Source organism: Pinus tabuliformis, chromosome 9, assembly GCF_031772625.1.
Source record: "Pinus tabuliformis cultivar Carrire ecotype Pingquan chromosome 9, CPIR1, whole genome shotgun sequence".
Taxonomy (NCBI): domain Eukaryota; kingdom Viridiplantae; phylum Streptophyta; class Pinopsida; order Pinales; family Pinaceae; genus Pinus; species Pinus tabuliformis.
Genome location: NC_142307.1, coordinates 909,560,935 through 909,576,779, shown reverse-complemented (window position 1 = coordinate 909,576,779; position 15,845 = coordinate 909,560,935).

Genomic DNA, 15,845 nt, shown 5'->3' with positions numbered 1-15,845 from the left:
GCAACATAAGCTGAATCACAAACATGCAAAATGGGTGGAGTACTTGCAGAGTTTTACATTCATATTGAAGCATATAAATGGTCAAGCGAACAAGGTAGTAGATGTACTAAGCAGAAGAGTTCTACTCTTGCAGGAGAGCACGATACAAGTGTTGGGATTTGAACACCTAAAGGACTTGTATCAAACAAATGCAGATTTCAAGGAGGATTATGAAGCCAGTGAGAATCCATTGTTGAGGAAAAATAATCCATGGCTGGACTATAACTTGCAGGAGGAGCTGTTATTGAAGGAAGGACAGCTATGTGTCCCAGAATGTTCGATGAGGGAGAATATCATTCGTGAGAAACATAGTGGAGGTCTAGCTGGACATTTCGACATTGATAAGAGCTTGGATCAGCTCAGCCATTTATATTACTGGCCGAAGATGCAAAGAGATGTGCAACAATATGTGACCAGGTGTAAGATATGTTAGTTGGCAAAAGGGCACAGTCAGAACACGGGGTTGTATACACCCTTCCATATTCCAAACAGATCGTGGGATTCAGTCAGTCTGGACTTTGTCTTGGGTCTGCCCAAAACACAACGGGGTTTTGATTCCATCACGGTGGTGGTGGACCGATTTTCAAAGATGGCACACTTTATCCCTTGGAGAAAAACCAGTGATGCTACCCATGTAGCACACTTGTTTTTCACTGAAGTCATCAGACTGCACAGCTTAACCAAGTCCATTATTTTCGACAGGGATGTGAAATTCACAAGGCATTTCTGGCGCACCTTGTGGAAAAAGCTGGACCTAAAGTCAAATTTCAGCTTCACTTATCACCCATAGACTGATGGGCAGATAGAGGTAGTGAACACAAGCTTAGGAAACCTGTTGCAGATTTTTGTTGGAGAAAATTCATGAATGTGGGATCGTGTACTTGCTCAAGTAGAATTTTCTTACAACAATTCACCGAATCAAAGCACAGGAAGTAGTCCTTTTCAGATCTTGTATGGAATGCAAGCCCGAGGAGTGCATGAGCTACAAGATTTGGGACAGTTAGAAAGATGAAGTGCTGATAGGCAAGACTTTGCAAGAGCAATTAATGACCTACATGAGTAGGTGACGATGAAATTAGAGGACAACATTCAAAGGTACAAACAGAAAGTAAATCTAAAATGATGGGAGGTACAATTTAATGTAGGGGATCAGGTTCTAGTTCATCTGCCCAAAGAAATATTTCCTAAGGGAAAATATAATAAAATAAAATTCAAAAAAACTGGACCTTGTAACATTCTGCATACGTTTTCTGCAAATGCCTATGAGCTGCAATTACCTCCAGGTATAGGAATATCACCTATATTTAATGTGGCAGATTTATTCCCATACACTACCAGTCCAGAAGAGGACAGTTCGACACAACCAAAGCGGGATACCCAAGGAGAGAGTAGTTCATGGATGAGACAAATGGCTTCAGCTCAGCCACTTGAAATCGAAGGAGTCCTTGATACACAGGTGGCCAGGAAGACTCGGAGAAAAGAGTACCTACAGTACCTCATCAAGTGGAAGAACCACCCTATTGAGGATATTTCGTGGCTTGATGCAGAACAGATACAACATGCAAGGTATTATATCGGGGAGCTCATGGACTGGAGCCATGAATTTTCACCTACCTCGGGAGCCTGATGCAGGAGCATCCAGCTCAGGGAGGTCATGGCTAGGAGTTTGTCTCTTCTAACAATTTGAGTTTGCTAGTTTTCATTTTCATTTACATTTCTAGGAATGGATGTCTCAGCCACTGTTAGTGTTTTGCTTACATGTTCTTTTTAGTTTTTAGTTTTATTTAAAATTTGCTTTTAGTTTACAAATCAAGAAAAGACAGATATTCAGAAACAACTTCATGTAACTACTGGCAGTTTGATAACTGTCCAGTGTTCTCTACAAAAAAAAAAAGGAAATTACTATTGTAATCATTTTTTACTATCATATAACTGAATGAAGAAAATGCACAAAATAATTCTGAAGGACAAACACATCTGAATCCATTCATATTACAACTTTAACGTCTTTTCTTTGAAATACAATTAAATTCATTTTCTTTTCTATAAGCACAATAATGACAGACAGTGAACAGTAAGCACTGAAGTGAGGAGAGCACCCAAACAAGTCAACAACGTAGCATAGCAAGCCTACGAGAGAAACAAGAGAGCCACAGCAGGAGGAATACCAAGAAAACAAGCTATAGGTACAGAAACGAACGCATAACCATTTTCCTTGCAAATTTTTAACAATCAAAACTATATATATATATATATATATATATATATATATATATATATATATATATATATATATATATATATATATATGTCAAAGCCGAGCCTCCACAGTTCACTGTTCAGAGACTATCAAATAAAACAAAGTTGACAAAGCTATAAACCACAGCGAGGACATCACAGGACCGTATCAATACAACCATGGTTACAATAGTAGAGCCATAAAAATATACATTAAAGCTACAGGCATAGTGAGGCTACGGTGTACCAAGGCCAAAGCCAAATCTCAAGTAACGACCCACAAAACCCTATGAACAGCGAAACCCTCAAACAGTCAAACAGGAAAAACACCAAGGAGCGACCCTACCCAGTTCAGGCATAGGAGACAAGACGTGAGGATGATGAAAGAAGCCCATCACTCACCTACATTGGTCAATGAGCAGGCCATTAGAACCAAAGAATGAAACCACAGTTTCAAGAACAAAGGAAAAAGCAGAGGAAAGGGTTACTCAGAAACTCACCGAGGGAGAGTCGAGCCCATGCAAACTAGAAGAGAAGCCATGGAATTAAGGTTATAGTCGCAGAGCTTCTCATTTCCCACAAGGAGCCAAGACTATCAGTGACAAAGGAAAACAAAGCAGAAAAAACCAGCATGGATAGAGAACTCACCTTTTGGATGACCTCCAAGTGAGAGCCAAAAGCCGAGCCACTCCACAACCATAACATGTGTCAAAAAACCAAGAAAATAACCATACTGTGAAGCAATTGAATTGAAGACAATCATATACAACCAAAGCCTACAACTATAAACATAACCAGAACTGAGCGAAACTGATAACAAAGATTGAGACCAAGGGTTCCAGACCCAGAGCCTCAAAAGCAAGCACAGAACCAGAAGCATTGGGAGCATACACAAGTGAAAAACCTCATAGAGTTTCATGCCCAGACACAGTGAAACGAAACACCGTCAAAATAACAAACCATACTCTCATTTCGTCAAACCGTAGACCTTGCAAGTAGCATAGAGAAACAACAATGGAATGAACAGTTTAGGGTTTCGGAGGACAGTAAGAGCGGGAAGGAATGAGGCCCAAGGCCAAGAAACATGTCCTCATCACAATTAAACTATAGTACAATACCATAAAGGTCAACCAACCACATCATTAATATCATTCAATCAAGAGTTAAATATTAACTCGCAGATATAAAGGGCTAGTCCCATGAGAAATCAGTTTAAACCTCTACTCCGAATTTCAGATCCTATCTTGCTATAATTTCAGAGATATAGTCTGAGGAAGTTAGGGCTTTCACAGACCCCTGAATTACATTCCAAACAGGTCTCCTTGGGAAAATCGTCATAGCTGTCTCTCTGAGCATTAGATTGAAATTTTGTAAGAAGTTACAAAAAGAGGATGGACTGTAGTATCCTGTGTATATGTTTCAGAACTAAAGGTCAAAACAATGACATGTGGCACTTCATACAAGTTTGTTATTCTGAAAAGGTATATAATTAGGTCATCTTAGGAGATTGTGCGTAACTCTTTCTTGGAGAGTCCAATTTTTATCAGACTACTGGCATTGGAAAGAGGACAAAGAGGGCTACTGTAAGTCACAATTTCTAAATTGGAAGAGCCAAAATTATAGAGTTATAATAATTTCAAGATCGATCTACTAAAATAAAGAAAAGGTGGTATGGGGAAGTTTGATGACAAGGATCCAGTAAATTGGACACTACAAATGGAGCAATATTTGATCTACATGAGATGCAGCTATTACAAGAGGTACGTATTGCATCTTCATATTTAGAACCAGATCAATTTTTATGGTATAAAGGGCTTTTTTCTCATAAACCACTTGTTACATGGTCAATTTTCATGGAGGAAATGATAGCACATTATGAGGATACAAAGAGAAACACCTTCTTTGGCCAATTGATAAATCTCAAACAAAATTGTTCAATGGCAGAGCAAATTAAGGGCTTTCAAAAATTGAATATAAGGGTAAATGATATTCTAGAGAAGCAAAGGATTGATGTCTTCATAGGCACTTTAAAGGATAACATTCAACATGAGGTTCGTCTTTGGGAACCTGATTCATTGGAGAAGGCATTCAGGTGGGCAAGAAAAATTGAAAGCGAAATTATGGAAACAAGGAATCCCGCCACTCACGACTATAATTATGGAAGTGTTTCTTTTCCTAGCCTTCCACAACCTACAAGGTTTGCACCACAACAACTGGAAGAAAAAAGAGAAAAAGGGCTTTGTTACAATTGTGATAGAAAATACACTAAATGTCATAAGTGTGCTGAGAAGAAATTATTTTACATAGACTATGAAGAGGAGGAAGAAAAGGACCAAGAAACATCAAAATAAGAGGATATACACTAGGAATCAACCCCAGAGAAAGAAGAATTGAATCCGACCATATCTTGTAAAGCATTGGCAAGAATTACCACTCAAACTCACAAGATAGAAGGACATATCAAGAAGAAAAAGGTTCAAGAAGTGAAAGATCACATCGAGAAAGAAGAAATGAATACAACCATAGCTTGTAATGAATTGGTCAGAATTACCACTCCTCAAACTATCAATATAGAAGGACATATCAAGAATAAAAATGTTCAAGAAGTGAAAGATCACATCAAGCATCAAGAAATGAATCCAACCATATCTTATAATGCATTGGAAGAAATTACGACTCCTCAAACTCTCAAGATAGAAGGACATATCAAGAAGAAAAAGATTCAAGCAGTGAAATATCACATTGAGCATCAACAACAAGTTCTCCAACCTTTAAAGGATAATGCCACTTTGGTGCAGAATTGAATGAAACAACGAGCAGATCAACATCGTAGTGAAAGAAGTTTTGATGTGGGTGATTAGGTATTTTTACGGCTACATCTCAAGCAAGCTATTTATGATAAGGAAATGCTAGAAATACTACATGCACTTAAGAAATGGCGACCTTGCCTAATGGGAAGACACTTCAAGGTAAAAATGTATCATGATAGTCTTCAATACTTTTTAGAAGAAAGATTATCTTTATAAGAACAAAAAAAATGGGTCACAAATATGTTGGGTTATGACTTTAACATCATCTACAAAAAGGGAAGCAAAATGTTGTTGCATATGCACTCTCAAGAAAAGATGAGGATGTGGAAGCATTGTTTTGTGCTATTTATTTATCCAACCAGATTGGATAAACGAAGCAAGGAATGAATGGAAGAAGGATGAAGAAGTGTGGCCACTCATTCAAAAGTTGCAGAATATCCCAATTCAAACAATATTGCCAGAACTTGACGAGGAAGGAAAAACCATATTGGAACTTGGAGCAGTCACAAAAACGAGAACCTGACATCTATGAAATCAATCAATTTCAGAGTATCTCATCAAGTGGAAGAACTTACCTGCTGAAGATTCCACATGGGAGGAAAATAATTTTCTACAGAAGCATCAAGAACAACTAAAGCATTGAGGACAACACTTTTTGAAGGAGAGGGGCATGTTAGGCCCCTATACTACTGGTGTAACCCCTTATTATTATTAGTACAACCCCCTTATTTATATTGTTGTACCCATGTAGTCCCCATATTGTTATTATTATGCCCCATAGAAGCCCACTATTATTAATATTGTGCCCTTATATTATTATTGTGATGTCGGATTTGATTATATTATGACCCCTTAGGCTCCTATATATAGAAAGGAGGTCTTGTCATTTGTATCATCCAAGAATTGTTCATTTGTGTAATGTAAAGGAGGTTTCCCCCTCGAAGAGGCTGAATTCTAAGGCATTTATCCTTATTTTATATCTTTTTGTGAGTTGGTTTCATAACAACAATTTTTTAATAGAATTGACAGGTCACCCAATAGAGAAAAATCTAAATATTTCCCCCCTAGGCTTTTATGGCATATTAATTTGTATTGATTGGTTGGAAAAACATTGATCCCTTGTAAATTGTAAAGAAAAAACTATTAGTTTTAATAATAAGGGAGGTTCTACGAAAGAAATTCCAGGGATAGCAAGATCTGTGATGTTAAGACAAATTACAACCTCATATTTTGGAAAATGTACTAGAAAGCGTTGTTAAATTTTTGCAGTTCAAGCTGGATAATCTAACCCTAAAGAAAAGACAACAATTTAACGAGGTTTCCCCCTTGATGAGATATTGAATTTTCAATCGAACTAATTTTCTGGGCCACCATAGTATCTAAGCCACCCTATCGCATGAGTATATTAAAATTAATTGAATTAAAAATAAAGTTACATGAGCTCCTAGATAAAAAATACATTCATCCTGGTGTGTCGCCATGGGGAGTCCTTGTGCTCTTTTTCAAAAAGAAAGATTGCACGCTAATGCTTTGTATTGATTATCAATAATTAAATAAATTAATCATAAAAACAAGTACCCACTACCTCAAATCGATGATTTGTTTGATTAGGTTAAGTATGCTACCTTTTTTTCCAAAACATAATCTACACTCAGGATGCCATCACATATGGACTAGAGAGGAATACATCAACAAAATTCTGTTTACGACTCACTATGTATACTATGCGTTTGTAGTAGTAATTTTCAGGATTACTAATGCTAGAGTCACTTTTATGTGCCTCATTAACAACACATTACATCCATATGTAGATAAGTTTGTGTTAATATTTACTGATGATATCTTGATTTATTAAAAGAATGTAGAAAAGCATAAAATACATTTGCAAACAGTCTTGCAAATTTTATGAGAAAACAAATTATATTCCATGTATAGTAAATGCCAATTCTAGGAAGACCAAATATGATATTGAAGCATGCGATTACTGAATAAGGGATATTCATAGATACAAAAAAGATTAAAACAATTATGCAATGTCCTATTCCTAAGAATGTTGCAGATATCAAATCTTTTATGGGACTAGTAGGTTACTACCATTGCTTTATAGTTGGATTCTCAAAATTATCTTACCTCGTAACTTCCTTATAAAATAAGGGGATAACTTTTAATTGGCCACTGGAATTTCTAAATATTTTGATTAGTTAGAGCATCTATTGACTATAACCCCTATTCCAAGGATTGCAGATCTAGAGAAATAATTTGTTGTCTGTACAAATGCATGCTTGGAAGGAGTAGGAGGTCTGTTAATGCAAGGAGGCTGGGTGGTGGCCTATGAGTCTAAAATATTTAGGGAGAATGAGTATAGTTTCTCAGTGTATTATTTATAATTAATGGTATTAGTTCATGCCCTAAATGTATGGCGACACTATCTATTAGGAAAGAAATTTATTTTGATGAATGATCATAGTAGCATGACTATTTTTTTTTTAACAACCTACACTTACCACTGAAAAAGATAGATGGAATTATTTCGTGAGTGAGTTTTATTTTGACATAAAACTAGGTGGTGTATGTCCTATGTAGAAGAAAAATTTTCGTTCATGATTTTTTTTAGTTAAGTGAAAGTAGAAGGCTAAATTTTATTTATGAAATTTCATTTAGTCAAGTGAAATCTAGTTTTTCAGATCATATAAAAGATGCAGCCATAAAAGATCAAGAACATCAAACTTTACGACAAAAAATGAAGCAGGAAAAAAAACACTGAAAAACAACTATATACCATCAAGAATGATGATTTCTTGGTTTATGGAAAGCATATTTATTGTCTTGTTGACAGTGTTGGAAACTACCAACACACAAGCAGTCTCCTCGACATGAAGTCCCAATTAGACGTTACAATGTTTGATATAGGAGCCCCATCTAGAATACGACCGGACTACCATTATCTTAAATATTTTCCTTGGATGCAATAGTTAGTGTGAGAAAGAAATACACATGTACTTTCAAATGAGAAAAAAGTAATTTTTGTGAAATGTTAAATTAAAAAATGTATCAAGGTTCTGTTGATGCCTCGAAAATCGCTGCAACAACATTGGGGGATAACCACCCGGTCCGGACCTTAAAAGCAACTCCTTTTCCGTGTTTGGTGTGGTGGCTCCGACTGTTCATCTAGGTCCAGTTACCTTCTCCCTGTTGCTATTGGTTTATAATGTATCTTTAACTACCAATAGACAGGGACATCAGATCACTTCTTCTTGCTCATCAGGCAAGAGAATGACCCTTAAGCTGATTTGGGTTCAGCCAAGCCACAACTAAAGTTTTGCCTCTTTGAGGAGAGGACTTAAAAGAATGTAGAATTTATTCTAAATGCAAGCTTATTCTATGATGCAAGCAAAAGAAACTAATTTAAATCCTATCTTAATTAGGCAGATATAGATCTAACCCAACTAAGAGCAAGATAATTAAAGTATTGGGATTTAGATATGTCTTGTTTATAATGAATACCAAGTTAATGAAGTAGTTCAATTAACTGATATTATGGATCTCAAAACACATCCTATTGAGACCTCTTAACTGAAATAATAAACCAACAACACTCAGGAAGTAGTTCACATAAATGATATTGATTATCAAATCAGCAAATCCAATAACTAAACAATAATATGTGGAAATAGTTCACAACACATTATCATTCGATAAATCAGTTTCATAAGACAAATTTCAGAGTAAATAGTTACTCAAAAATGAGAAATTAATCCATAAAAACAGAGATACATAATAACAAGATTGAGACAAATTACCCATATTGACAATAGTGCACAAACATGAATAAAATGACACATTCCTGTCACCTTAAAATTAAAACTGATATTTGAAACAATAGTATTAGAAATACCAATTTATTGCATCTATTTCTCTGTCCTTGGTCTCCAACAGCCCTTTACATTGCTTGAACTTCTGCTTTCAAAACTAGAGCCACAATAGTGCAAGCTTTGTTCTTCATGCATAATTCAATATACAAAGGGAAATCCTCAATAATCCCCAGATCTGAGATTTTTCACTCCTCCCTCCTACAACTCTAAATTCCAATTACAATAGTGCTTTCATGGAGTCTAAAATTGCAGAGGAGAGCAGCCCCTTTTACATTCTGCAATCTGTTATTTATAATATTTGTGAAGGAATTTTGGAGAGGAGAGTTTGTTGAAGAGAAATCTGCCAAATATAATTTTACTTGCTCCTAATTCTGATCTTCAATTGCTGGAGCATTCTCATTGCTTGAAATCCTTTTCTCCATATCTTTTCCACTGTTTTCCTGCAAAAGAAATCAAAATAAATTAAAAATGCAATCAAAATATCATTTCTGGCAATTAAATCAAACCCAATCAAATTCTATTTTAAATAAATAATTGAAAATAAAATATAAGCTCTGTATTGATGCTTGGAATGATTTGATTGGCAAAGGATATTATTGACCAATGGATCTGCAATTAGAAGAGGCTTTGGACAAATGAAATTGAAGAAAATAACTCAGAAAATTGATTTTGCTTTCAAAATTCGGAGCCCGATCTTCTGCCTGATTTTTGACCCAATAAATGAGTAAATCTGTTGGTGAAACCTCCTCCAAAATGTTCTCCTTGATTTTCTCTTTCCAATGAGCCGTCCTGGGCCTCATTTGGCCAAGTAAAACTCATTCTATGAGCTTCCAAAGTTGATGAGTTAAATCTGGCATGAATCTGGAAGTTCTGCTAAAAATTAAAATTTTAATTAAAAATCTAATCCTAAATTAGAATTCTAATTAATTCTAAATTAATTGTTAATTATAAACTAAACTAATTGTTAATAACCTATTTATTAATCTAACTAACTGATATCTAATTAGCGATTTATAAAAAAAATTAATCTAATTAAAAACTAATCAATTTTAATCTAAATGATATTTAAATTTTAGTTAAATTAATTAAATATTACATATTAATTTAAATAATATAATATATTATATATTATTAATTAATTTAATTAATATAATATATTATATAACATATTAATATTCAAACTAATTATTAAAAATATATAATAACTTACATTACCTTTTATTCACTCCACTTATTCCATATTACTCACACGTTATTACATAAGCCACTTTTAAAACTATGAATGGAGTTATGGTACGCCCCTTATGCCTTTTCGCATCGGCAAATCGGAGGATGGAGGGGCTCATTAAAACATGTCAAGTGAACTTCCCCGATGCGATATCGCATCGGGGGTTATGGGTGAGTTGACCAAAAACAAATGGAGTATAAGCCTAAATTAATGAATGCCTCCATCGAGTTATGAAGCGATCGGCAAATCGCATCGGGGGATGATTAATGGGCTTATCGGGGTTCTTTAAAATTTGTTGCGAATAGAACTCCCGATGCGATTATTTTTTTATATTTTTATTTTTTGTTTTAAATTTTAATTTAATTAAATTAATTATATAATATATTAATTAATTTAATTAATTTAAAATTTAATTTTAAACTTAAATTTTTATTTTTTGTTTTATTTTTATGAACATAAGTCTCTAAACTACAGCCACTTGGAAAATAAACGAAAAATAAACTGCAGCCACTTGAATGTTTAGATTTTTTGAGATTAGGATTTGATTTGGAAATTGGAATAAATTTCTTAAATCTCAATAATTAATAATTTGGCCGCATAAAAAATGAAAAATGTTAGTAAAAACTCGCTACAGGTTAATATTTAAAATAAATGCCTTATTGAACTAATTTATTTACAAAATGCAATATTGTACATTTTATGCATTTTTAACCCAGGCTAGATAAATGATGAGACTTCAAAGGAGTGCCATTTTCAAACCAGTTGACCAAATGAGGCGAAACAAGCGTCAATGGGAAGCTTGTAAAAAATTGATTCTAAGAAAACAATCAAAACAAGAATCCAAAGAAAACTAAAAATTAACAAAAGCGTAGGGCAATCAACTAAAATAAAAATCCAAAAAGGTGCTTAGCCAAAAATTTTATAGAAAGGGTCCCCATTATTCGAAGTGGACGCATCAATAATGGGGGGTGTTGTATTTTTACCACAACAATTGGCGACACACGGGAGAAGAACCAGTTATCTCTTTTTGTTATGAATGAGATTTTCCTAAAATTAAAGTAAAAAAAATTAAAGAAGAGAAAATTTTGCGTGAAATGCTTGACTAGGTTCATTAGTCTGGCGAAAAGCAAGAATCATCTAACTGTAAATTTCCTCAAAATTTCTCATAAATTAAAATATTTCAAAACTCTACATCAGTCCTTAATTAGTTGTAGAGATAAAGAAGGGGTCACTTTACAACTTAGCTTTCAAAATATACTCGTTTGTCATAGGTAGAGCCACTGCTGCCAGCAAACGTCTATAGTTTCGACAGGGTTACCTTTTAATCATCAATGATTCAGAATCCCATCTTTTCAAGAATTAAAGAAGAGAAAATTTTGCGTGAAATGCTTGACTAGGTTCATTAGTCTGGCGAAAAGCAAGAATCATCTAACTGTAATTTTCCTCAAAATTTCTCATAAATTAAAATATTTCAAAACTCTACATGAGTCCTTAATTAGTTGTAGAGATAAAGCAGGGGTCACTTTACAGCTTAGCTTTCAAAATATACTCGTTTGTCATAGGTAGAGCCACTTCTGCCAGCAAACGTCTATAGTTTCGACAGGGTTACCTTTTAATCATCAATGATTCAGAATCCCATCTTTTCAAGAATTATTGACCTAGAGATAAATCCATTTATATATGTATTACTTTATATATATATATATATATATATATATATATATATATATATATATATATATTTATTAAATCTTAAAAGCCATTGTCCTAGTATGGTAGCCAGATAGTTGACAATGCCATTCACTGGTTAAAATTGGGCTGAACAAGCCGGCTCCTGATGAGACCCCTTGTCTTATAATTGTTTGCAATCATAAGCCATTACCCTGGTTTGTTTAGCAGTATTGGTAATGTCAGCCTATTTTTCCCCTATGATCATGGTAAGCAGGCTCATGATGAGACCCCTTATCTTTTAAGTTTAAATATATTTATGGACTATACTCTAGAAAATAAGACTCTTTGGGACAGGGAGAATCATTGACTCCTTAAGAGTTAAGAATGACAATTTCAGAGTTAAAGGTGCTTTGCTGTAACGTGTCTTTACTTGGTTAAAAATAACTTTTCTTGACTGATAATAAAACTTTGAAAGATCTTAATAAAATTTTGAAATCTCAAAATGATTACAATTTGATGAAAAAGAAATTTTCAGATTTTATGATACTTTGCCAACTTCTCTTGATTGGTAATCTCTTCCTTAAGTATGTTTACCTCTATAATAAGAAAATCAAACTTTACTAAGAGATTTAAGAAAAAGCTAATAGGTGACTATTAACAATTTTTCTCCACGTATCCTGACCATTGTTAGATAACAAGAAGACCTTCCATATAAATCACGGCAAAGTCACCAAAATCAAAACTGAAAACCAAAAGAAAAGAAGTCTTATACTACAATGAGAAAAGAAATCAGCAAACAAAAATAAAAACAAAGAAATTTTAAAAGTGAAAAGGAAAATCCAAGTTTCAAAAATAAATTCAAACAAGAATGTTTATACCAATGTCTCAACAATATGAAGAAAAAAAAAATAAGCATGTAATCATTCCTTCTTATGTTGAGATCTAGAAACGTACCTTGCAGAGTTGTGAATGCTTTAGGCTTTTAGATAACAGTGATTGTAAAATTCAGCCACAATGAATACCTTCTGTCTGATATGAATCTTCTTGTTTCCAAGCATCATCTTAATCATTTTCTAAAAAATGAATGCTTAAAGAAACAGATTAAAGGTTCAGAAACTTCCTGGTGTGGCTGTTTCAATGAGGATTATCGCTGCTTATTGAAATAAAGCCAGAAGAAGAGTATGGACTTTGAAAATATGATCTGGCGGAGGATTGGAAACTTCAAATGGAGAGCTGCAAAATAGAGTTTTATATCAGCATAATTTAAAAAACAAAACTGGAACTAGAATGATGAAATGGAAAGTAATGAAAGTGGGCACATGAATCTTACCATTGGATAATTGCTTTTGATCTTACCTGAAAGGTATCAATTTCCCCAAACTAGCTGACTCCTTATTTTAATTATCATTAAAACATGGAGAAGTCAAACTAACCAAAATCCTATAACCCAAGATCATTATTTATTTTACTTACACTAAAGTAAGTAGTAAAATGTCAAAATAGAATGCTTAGTGCTCAGGGGAATTGAAATAAAAGAAATGCATCAGAGATGAGAATGAGAATTTGCAGTAATAAGTATTCCTCAAAACATTATAAGTTTCATATAAACTCCATGATTTGATAAATTGTCCAGAATCAAGACCAAATCCAAGATAATAAAATTTAAATATGAAGATAAAGGTCTTGAATTCCATTTTTAATTATGGAATTATATATTTAAAACTAAAATGTATGAGAAATTGAAATGATTTTTGTATGCTGCAAATTTGTCATCAATTGCCTTTTTCCCATAGTGGTTACCGAAGCTTGTTTTAACACATCGCCTCATCGGATGATCCACACAACATGTTTCTTCACCATGCTTGAATTTTAATTTGCAAAACTTCACTTTCATTGCTATGCCACATATCGATTGAATGTTAATGGCTTAGAGGCATGCATTGGAAGGTCTCGCATCAATGGTTGCAATGGCGAATCGCCGATATGAAAATATGCGAAGAGAAGTTGTGCTGTGAGATGGAGCGATCGCATCATTAAATAAATATTATATCGGGGGTCGGGGCATATTTACACTGTGCTTTTCACATCGCGCATTGCACATCGCAAAATCAGAGATTTGATGTAAGCATAAATAAAAATGCGACGAAGCGATTGCGATTTCGGCGATTGGCAAACTTTTGGTACCCGATGTAACACGATATGATTCTTGCGATGCCGATATGCGATGAATGACGTGGCTAGTCGGCGATCAACAATCGGCACAATCGGCAATCTTGAGCACATGATGTAACCATTCTCGATACGCCGACATGTGATGAAAAGTGGACCCGATAACTTTATGATGAAAATTTGATAACATATCGGATCCGAGACATCAGCCCTTTAAAAGTTATGCTCTTACCATTATTGCGATTAAATGGACGCGATAATTTTATAACTTTGATTTGAATTTCGTATCGGATCCGGAATTGGTCATCGCAATATCGGCAAAGTCGATTATTATAGATCGGCGATTCACGATAATGATAGTATACTTCAACTGCAAAGCTCCGATATGCGAAATGCGATATGGCATATGAGTAAGATAATACATCGGAGGTCTTTGATGAAAAATTTGTTATCAAAAGAAATGCTAAGAAGTACTTCCGATGAAATCTTATGATGCGAATGGTCTTATGATATTCCTGGAATTTGAATTGGATTTTCTAAGTGAATAACAGCAAAATTAAAAAAAATGCTTAAATTCTATGTGCATCACAAATAAAATTTCCCTGAGCCTATTGCAAATTTGAAATGGGTTTACTGCTTACTTCAAGTTTTTGAAAACAAATGAAAACCTGTAAATAAAATAGAACACGAATCAAAAATAAACTAAGGAAAAGAGAAACTAATAAGAGATGAGAACAAACTTGCAAATGCGTACCTGGAAGGAAATTGTTTGCGAATTTTACCTTACGAATCTTCAAATTCTTCCTTTGATTTATCAAAATTTTGACTTTGTTCAAAATCATCTCATCATTTATTCTAAATCTAAGTGTGCAATCAGCCTAAATAAAATCTGTTTATTCATGTTCAGGGAATATAAAATTTATCAGAAATAAATATTAAGCTATGCTTCCCTTTCGAAGTGAAACAACAATTTATTACCTTTTCTCATTCCGAATTAATCTTGAGAAAAATCTGTATTGTTATAGTGACTGTTCAATAATGCCTTTAGTAAATAAACATGATGCATTTTACAACATCAGATAATAAACTAAAGATTAGAATGAGATTAAGCCACTAATTGTAGAAAAATATCAAAACAGATTTGAATGTGTGCGCTTGGCAAAATGGACATCTTTTAAAATCAGCTTTTAGCAAACTCCGAGGAAGATAATATGAACTTCATATGATTACCGTGAAAGGTTAGACTGACTAATAATGATTGAATTAGAATTAAGCTTATGATAGACAGTCATACATTTCATGAGATAATGGGATCATGAAGCTTTTATATCCTCAAATCCTTACCATCTAAATTTCAAAATAAAAGCTTAGAAGGAAATCCCGAAATGAAGAAAAGTGGCTTTGAACCAATCGATGCCATGTGCATCCTTAATTGAATTTAATCAAGAGATTATTCAGAATAGGCAGAGTAGAGGTATTGTTGTAAGAAATTTAAAAGAAAGCAAGAATTAAAATTTTCTGATAGGGAAAAATGTTTTCACTGAATATGTATGAGAATGGCTGATTGCTTTGTTTTATTTTTAATCTACAGAGCTGTTAAAACAAATTAACTATACAAAACAAACTAACTAAATTAATTCTACTCATATTCTAACCATATACATGAAAATGACTAGGTATAGTCATATTTCCAGTGTAGCCATTTTCTCATTTTAATCGCTGCATGTATGTACAGTTCAAATGTTAGTAATAAAAATACAAATTTGACTAAACTAAGGAAAATAAATATGAAATCAGAATGTACAGTTATTGTTAGCA